Here is a 9,276-nt window from a genome sequence, read left to right as displayed (position 1 = left end):
TTTTTTTTTTTTTTACGCAGAGAGTGTGTAAATTTGTGCAATAATAACCTACCAGCAACGTAAAGATGATTTTTAAAAAATATTAGAATGAGTACATTACAATATAAGAGTACATTATTATTTGTGGGCCTAAAAACAAGATGCAAACAATCAGAATATTGTACCTGGTGGAGAGTGCCCAATATTAACATGAAACATACGCCATTACTTGTATAGTAGCCTACTATGTTACAGTTATGGAGGCCCTTCATAATGCAGAGGTCAACTGCCTGTTCTGCTAATAGTCAGCAATGACCCTGTAGTATGCAGTGTTAAATAAACAGCTGTTTACTGAATTCTGCTGAGGTGAAATTCAGTGCAGTCCTCTATCGGTATTCTTATCGTATCATGACTTTGCTGGTGATACACAGATTACCATCACCACCACAATAATCATTATCACCACCATCATCACTAGGGGTGGGCAATATACGGTAGACACGATTAACCAGTAGAGATATTGGACTTATCGTCTCTATCGCGGTTAAATGCTCATGTGACATTAATGTGCTTATCGTTTGTATGCGTTTTTAAGCATTGCGGTTTAAAAACAAGTGATTTTAAGTCGTTGAAACGCAATCAGCAGCAAAAGAGAACTCACAAAGCTCTTAAAGTGACAGTAGTCTAATATTCCTGCTCTGTCATTCGTGTTACTCAAACAACACAAGTGAAAATCTCACTCACTGCTCTTGACTAAATCACTTTTGTAACTTTAAATAAAAAGAAATATATATTTAATTTACACAATGAAGAATATGCAGTGTTTTTATACATTTAATTACTTTTTTTAGTGTATGATGTATGTATCATTTCTTATTCGTTTATTCTACTGTAATTTTTTTGTCCTGTTGCTTGTAATTAGTTTCTTATTCTTATTTAATCACTGACTTTCTGCTTGTCTTCAGTGAGAGTTTTTTGTTTTTTTAATTCAGGCTAGAATTAGTTTTTGTGATATTGACACTGGTGACAAGAATTATGAAATTTCTATGGTGTCATGTTCTATGGTAAATGTTGAAAAACTGTATCGTGATATGTATTCTTACTGTGAAAAAAAGTACTTATATCGCGATATAAGATTTTGGTCATATTACCCACCCCTAATCATCACCACCACCATCTTCATCATCAATCATTACGATCATCATCATCTTTAAATCCCTCCACACTTTACACACTGAGATTAAGGCAAATGGTGGTCACACCAGATACTGACTGGTTTTCGGAGAGAAATGAGAGAAATAGGCCTTTTGTGTACATAGAAAAAGTCTTAGATCTTTGAGTTCAGCTCATGAAAAATGGGGGCAAAAACAAAAGTGTTGCGTTTATAATTTTGTTCAGTGTAGTATTATTGTTTCATATTTTAATTATCATTAAAACCATATTCGATTACTGCGATTTGAACAACTGAGAACTTATACCTTCGGATAAGGTATTTATAGAATTATTTATGGAGCAGATAAAATACAGATAATCATTTATTTATCAGTTATCATTTTGACTTAACTCTTTTCTTTATTTAAAGGCTGAAATGTGAGCTTTACCATTTCAAGTTTATTTGAACATTTCGTACATGTTATTAGATAAACTGCTGTCAGTCGTGTTGTCATTTAAAATCCGGCCATCATTGGTAATGTTATTGTTTTAGTGTTTATGCGAACTCACAAAGCTCTTAAAGTGACAGTAGTCTAATATTCCTGCTCTGTCATTCGTGTTACTCAAACAACACAAGTGAAAATCTCACTCACTGCTCTTGACTAAATCACTTTTGTAACTTTAAATAAAAAGAAATATATATTTAATTTACACAATGAAGAATATGCAGTGTTTTTATACATTTAATTACTTTTTTTAGTGTATGATGTATGTATCATTTCTTATTCGTTTATTCTACTGTAATTTTTTTGTCCTGTTGCTTGTAATTAGTTTCTTATTCTTATTTAATCACTGACTTTCTGCTTGTCTTCAGTGAGAGTTTTTTGTTTTTTTAATTCAGGCTAGAATTAGTTTTTGTGATATTGACACTGGTGACAAGAATTATGAAATTTCTATGGTGTCATGTTCTATGGTAAATGTTGAAAAACTGTATCGTGATATGTATTCTTACTGTGAAAAAAAGTACTTATATCGCGATATAAGATTTTGGTCATATTACCCACCCCTAATCATCACCACCACCATCTTCATCATCAATCATTACGATCATCATCATCTTTAAATCCCTCCACACTTTACACACTGAGATTAATTATAATCTTAATTGTTATTAAATTGACATCAACAGGGTTTCTGCTGGTTTTATGAAGGTAAATTTAAAACTTTTTAAAGACCTTTTTAAAAACAAAAAAACAAAAATATAAGGAATAAATTGAATTGAAAACTGTATTTTCAAACTATTGTGTTCTGTCGATCTCCATTACGTTTTTAATCAGTTCACAATAACGGCTTGAATATCTCTGCTCATAAACACTAGAATATGGACATAACTTTTACTGTTCCTTCTGAACAAACTGCAAACAACTGCTGCTCTTCCTCAGTGTTTCCCATGCCAATGTCTGAAGATACTTACATCAAGATACATTTACTGGAGAAACAAAATTACATAAGATATGTTTTGTTTTATGAAATATTGTAAACCAAGAACAAAAATCAACTTAATTCAAAGAGAAACAAGTTTGACAGATATTTGTTCTTGTTTTAAGCAGAAACCGTTAAATTTCTCAAAAAACAAAACTTTATACAGTATGTTCAATTTGCATCTCCAGTAAATGTCTCTTGATTTAAGATGTTTAGATATTTGTACTGAGAGACAAGACAAAAAAAGTCCCTTTTTTTTTTGCTGTGAATGCAATTATGCAGCATTTAATGACTTTAGAACTTGAAGACTTAAGACCTTTTTAAGGCGTGCAGAAACCCTGAATAAATTCCCTGTCTGTTGTTCTCAGTCAGATCTCCTCATGTCAGAGTGACAGACACTCTGAAATAATACACATGAAACAGTGATTGCAGCTCTGCTCACTCTGGACCTTCATCAGGGGCGTCAGATCTTCATCCTCACTCACCGGGGAACCGAAGTTGTGTCCGACCTCGTGAGCAAAGGTGATGTGCGAGACTTTGGGAGGCACGTGCGAGGCGTAGTTCTGCACTGTGATGATCCCTGTGTTCAGAGACTTCTTCTTCCCGTCAGAATACAGCTTATTCTTCTCGCAGATTCCCCCAGAGCTCCCTGAGAAACACACAGCAGCAGCAGCATCAGAGGCCTGACGGAGAAACGCTTAATCTGAGTGCACATCTTTATAATGCAGCAGCGGTTACCGGCTGGAGCACCGACCCAGGCCAGACCCAGCACGCCGTCGTCAAAGTCCGCTTTACCATTTCAAGTTTATTTGAACATTTCGTACATGTTATTAGATAAACTGCTGTCAGTCGTGTTGTCATTTAAAATCCGGCCATCATTGGTAATGTTATTGTTTTAGTGTTTATGCAAACAAAAAGTCATTTTATGTGTTGATTTTAAATATAAAACTTGGTGAAGTGATTTATGTGTCAGTAGTTTTTGAACATTTCCAGCACATTTTAACGATACCGTGATAATACTGATAACCGTGATCATTTAGGTCACTATAATGGTGATATGAAGTTTTCACAGCGCTGCGGATCACTCACCCCGTTCAGGCAGACCTGCGTGTCCCCGTGGCAGGCGGTGAAGTTGGCTTTGGGCTCTGAGGTGGGGCACTGGGCCGAGGCGCCGTTACACATGCCCTGATGAGCGCACTCAGACTCCTCGCGACACTTCTCGTTCCGGCCCTTGTAGGAGCACTCGGCCGTGCAGCAGGGGCCCTGACTCGGACTGCACACACACAGCAAATCAACACATCCAGGCGTCATACACATGCTTACAGTGAACTTCCACGACTTCTCACACAATCTTCATGACCTAATGTTCTGCTACTTTACAATAAAAAATTAAAATCTGCTCAAATTTATCATAGCATGTTTACTAAAATGAATGACTATTAATGCTACTTCTTTGTTTTCTAGTTGTTTTAATAAGTGCAAGCTGCGATTGCGCCAGACGTTACTCCATGCAGAGAACATTTCATCACATCACTGAATATTGTAATTTAACCAATATTATGAGTTAAACTCAGGACCTGAATTACATTTTGGAAACTATTTCGGTCTAACAGTAGAATTCAGGTACAAAAACATACAAAAATTGAATAAACTATAAAATAAAAAACTGATTATAAAGTTTTAAAAGTTATTCAGTCAAGAGCAGTGCATGATTTTCTGTGTTTTGTTGTTTTATAATCATTAATGACAGACAGCATAGGTTTATTAATGCTGCACCCGACCCGTGTCCGAGGCACTCTTAGAAGTTTTGGACCCGAACCCGCTCGGGCCTTGGGTTTTGGATCCAAGTGGACCTGTGAAGACCTCTACCCTGAATAGGGCCTTTTGCACCGCGGGAACCTTTTCATAGTACCAGAACTAATTGTGGAACTACCCACTTTTGGGCATTTTCGCACCATAGTACACACTGTCGGTGCGAATGCAACCCTTTAAATGGTACTGTGAAATAGTTCGCGCAAAATCGTCCCAGTACTTTAGTACTGTACATTTAGTTCTGGAACTAAAGCGGTGCGAAAGGCCCTAATATGGATCACGCTGGAGAAACACACTGAGCACTGAGTGCTGTACCTGCAGACTTTGTTGGGCTTGAGTTTGCATTTCCTGTTGTCTGGCTGATTGGCGTCATAGCAGCACTCGTCTTTACACTGATCACTGTAGCCACAGTCACACTCCTCACCCGGCTCCACCAGACCGTTCCCACAGATGGGCTGTCCAGACAACCTGACACACACACACACACACACACACACACACACAGAGAGACACACTCACAGACACACACACACAAAGAGACACACACAACAAAGACACACACACAGGTGTCAGTGCTCCAGCTGAAGATCAGGACTCACTCTCCCGTTGCTCTGAGACTCACCTACGAAACAGCTGCCGCGCTTCTTCTCCAGCACCTGGCTGATGTTTTTGACACTGCAGACGGAGAACTTGTTGTTGTTCAGCTTGTCTCCGGATGTGGCTCGAGCGTACATGATGTAGTTATGTTAGCGAAGCGGAAGGGGTTGGAGCGATCGCGCTCGTCGCTGGTGGTGTTAATCTGAGACGAGTCGAGCAACACAAGGCTGTTAGGAACCAGCTGCTGCGTCTAAAGCTGGGCTATTAACAACTAAACCATCATTTGTTACTAAAAATATACTATATATATATATATATATATATTGAAAAACAATTAGTTCAGCTAGTTGCTAATGCAACATTTCTCATTTTCATTTAGTTGATATGGAAGCACATTTTCACCACATAAGAAAAAAAATATCATGCTTTGATAAATAATTATGACATGAAAATATTTAATTATGACATAAAAAGTAAAAAAATAACGTCACAATTATGATACAAAGTGTTTGTCATAATTTTGACTTGTCACCAAACATATTTTTTTCTTATGTGGTGGAAACAGGCCTTCATAAAGTACTAAAACAAAAACCAAAACTGAAATAAAAATTTATAAAAATTATAGACATAAAAAAAAACTAATAAAAATAGACACAATTACTAAAATTTTAAAACTGGGAAAATCAAATCCAATTCAAAATTCTTAATGTAATGGTGTTAAAAAGCAGCTTGTGTAAAAATGTAAGTTATTATTAGAGATATTATCATTTGCTAAAACCATTCAAATGTATTTAAAATAACAACTAAAAATACAAATATGAAAAAAAAAACACTTCATTTCAGCTAGTTGCCAAGGCAACATTTTTAATATTCAGTTTAAGGGAAAAAATTGCTTTGGTGAATGTCATCATTATTGACATTAAATGTCATAATTTTTTTACATAAAATCTGAAATTATGACACAAAAAGTCAAATAAATGACATAAGTCATAGTTCGAGTTTGCTTTTTACGAGGGCTTTCATAAAGTATCAAAATAAATAAAAATTATATAGATATATTTACCTAAAAAACATACCTACACAACAAAATGACTAAAACTTTAACTGAAATGAAAAAGGAAAACTTAAACTTAAAATATGATTGTTACTATAAGAGTATGTCAGTGATAGAGTAATATCTGTAAGTGTTTTGAGCTCTGCACATGCACTCATTTCATGTGAAATCACCCGTATCCTCTTGACCATGAAGCTGATGTTGCGGATGCCCATGAAGTCTGTGCCCTGATAGATGGCATCAATGGCCTTGACGTGACTGGAGATCTGCGCGGGACACAGAGCATCATCATCATCATCATCATCATCATCATCACTCACTGATCTAGCTCCCGTTGCTCTGAGACTCACCTACGAAACAGCTGCCGCGCTTCTTCTCCAGCACCTGGCTGATGTTTTTGACACTGCAGACGGAGAACTTGTTGTTGTTCAGCTTGTCTCCGGATGTGGCTCGAGCGTACATGATGTAGTTCCCTCGCTCCTTCTTATCCTGGCTCTTGGACTCGCCCGGAGTGCATTCCGACCCGGAGTCATGCTGTGGACCATCATCATCATCATCATTAACATCATCACCATCATCATTAACATCATCATCACAATAACCATTATCACCATCAACCACCACCATCATCATTACCATCATCATCATCATTAACATCATTACCATCATTATTAACATCATCATTATCACAATAATCATTATCACCATCAACCACCACCATCATGATCACCATCATTAACCATCATCATCATCATCATTAACATCATCATCATCACAATAATCATTATCACCATCAACCACCACCATCATTACCATCATCATCATCATCACAATAATCATTATTACCATCACCATCATCATTAACATCATCATCACAATAATCATCACCATCAACCACCACCATCATGATCAACATCATTAACCATCATCATCAACATCATCATCATCACAATAATCATTATCACCATCAACCACCACCATCATCAACATCATCATTAACATCATCATCATCACAATAATCATTATCACCATCAACCACCACCACCATCATTACATCATCATCATCACAATAATCATTATTACCATCATCATCATCATCATCACCACCATCATCACAATAGTCATTATCACCATCAACCACCACCACCATCATAATCATTAACATCATCACCATCATCACAATAGTCATTATCACCATCAACCACCACCATCATGATCAACATCATTAACCATCATCATCATCATCATCACTCACTGATCTAGCTGTCTCCGCAGGTCAGGACGCACCTGAGCGATCACGGCCTCTCTGGTCTTGTAGTACTTGTAGAAGAGGTGATCGGTTTGGATGAAGAGCTGGCAGGTGTTCTTCTCCACCTGCGTCATCCTCCTCTTCCTCAGTAAGACGGGGTCATCTGTGGACGTGATCGTCTCCTGAGGGAAACACAGACACCTCATCACCTGAGAGCCAGCGGTGCTTTCTCTGAACAAACACTGAAGCAGATGTCTGACCTTGCTCGGGTCCTCCAGCGCAGACGCCTGATATCTCTTCATCTGCTCGAACACAGACGAATCCGCGCAGCCGCCTCCCGGCCCGTATCTGTGAGGATAATCTGATCAGGTGACAGAGAGGGACAAGGAAACACCGTCAGAAGCTCAGTGACAAACCCATCAAAGCAGATGGACTTCATCATGATGTGTTACATGAAGACTCGTTATCGGACTCTGAGCAGATCACAGGAGTTTAGCTGGCATGCCCAATCCAGTCACAAACACGGACGTTACAATTTAACGTGGAATGTTATGGAATTTGCTAAAGTTTGGATGAATTAATCAAAAGTAGGTCAGTATACTTAAATCGCAATATGGACTAGTGTCTGTGAATATTAAACCACAGAAATACTGTTTAAATATGAATCCTGTGTTCTGCGTGTCTCTGTGTGAATGAATGACGCAGATGTGCGGTTTCGTTTATTACACACACACTGAAGAGTGTGACGCTCGCTGTGATTTAATTAAAACGGAAAAAACGGAATTTGGGAAAAAGATCAAACGGATTTCATTGGGCTCTAGTTTAGGGTTAGCGGTCAGTTAAACAGAAAACATGTGACCGCCAGATACACGACCGACCAATCAGAATCAAGTATTTCAGAGCGACGTGTCAAACAGTTGTTAACTACACTGAAGCTGTTCATAGCACATAATTATCACCATCATCATCATTAACATCATCATCACAATAGTCATTATCACCATCAACCACCACCATCATCATCATCATCATTAACATCATCATCACCACCATCATCATTAACATCATCATCACCACCATCATTAACATCATCATCACAATAATCATCACCATCATCAGAAAAAAACATCGTCTTATATTCGGGACAATACGGTATATATATCATAGAGCCACAAAAACAACTCGTGTAACTAAACAATTAGACATTTTATAAAAGTCCCAAATATATGAACTAACATTGTCAAGGTGCAATTCTTTTGTTACAGTATTCATGAATCTGTTAAAATTAGTACAATACAAAATACAGCTGCTCATTGTTTGTTCATGTCTGAGGTTTATAAAATAATATTACCAGATACATCTTTTGTTTTTAATGATGTATTAGTAAATGTTGAAATTAACGAGCTGTTATTAATCAGGTCACACCCTGATGAAGATGCAAACTGAGCACAAGAGCTGTTTCTCCGACTGGGTGAGGTGCAGCACAGCTCTTCTGTTGAAGTGTTTCTCAGACAGACGGCTCACTCACGGATGTGGTCCTCGTGGTAGATGACGGAGTGGAACGGGACGTTCTTGTCCTGCAGGTATCTCTCGACCGGCTCCACGTAAAACGTCCCTCGATGGGTCTGAATGAAGCCCTCGAACTTCCCGTCCACAACCGAGCCGTGCGTCAGAGAGCCCTGTTCACCTGAGGACAGACGGATCCGGATCAGACGAGAAGAGCCGGATCTCCACTCCACCAGAGAATCACAACAACACCACAGACAAACACACAAGATCTGCTCATGCTTCTGAGTGTCTCTTCTGCTCGCCAAGGCTGCGCTTATGTCATCAAAAATACAGTAGAAACTCAAAATATCTGTGATCAAAACATCATTACTCCAGTCTTCAGTGTCACATGATCTTCAGAAATCATTCTAATATGCTGATTTGCTGCTCAAGAAACATTTTT

General features: G+C 38.0%; 1 pseudogene; it reads right to left on the bottom strand.

Annotated features, from left to right (window-relative positions):
* Positions 1 to 9,276, bottom strand: part of LOC107714463 (disintegrin and metalloproteinase domain-containing protein 10-like) — a 30,104-nt pseudogene that overhangs the window by 13,438 nt on the left and 7,390 nt on the right.

The sequence above is a fragment of the Sinocyclocheilus rhinocerous genome, unplaced genomic scaffold (genome assembly GCF_001515625.1).
Source record: "Sinocyclocheilus rhinocerous isolate Xijiao unplaced genomic scaffold, SAMN03320098_v1.1 scaffold3193, whole genome shotgun sequence".
Taxonomy (NCBI): domain Eukaryota; kingdom Metazoa; phylum Chordata; class Actinopteri; order Cypriniformes; family Cyprinidae; genus Sinocyclocheilus; species Sinocyclocheilus rhinocerous.
This window is presented reverse-complemented; position numbering and strand designations above follow the sequence as displayed.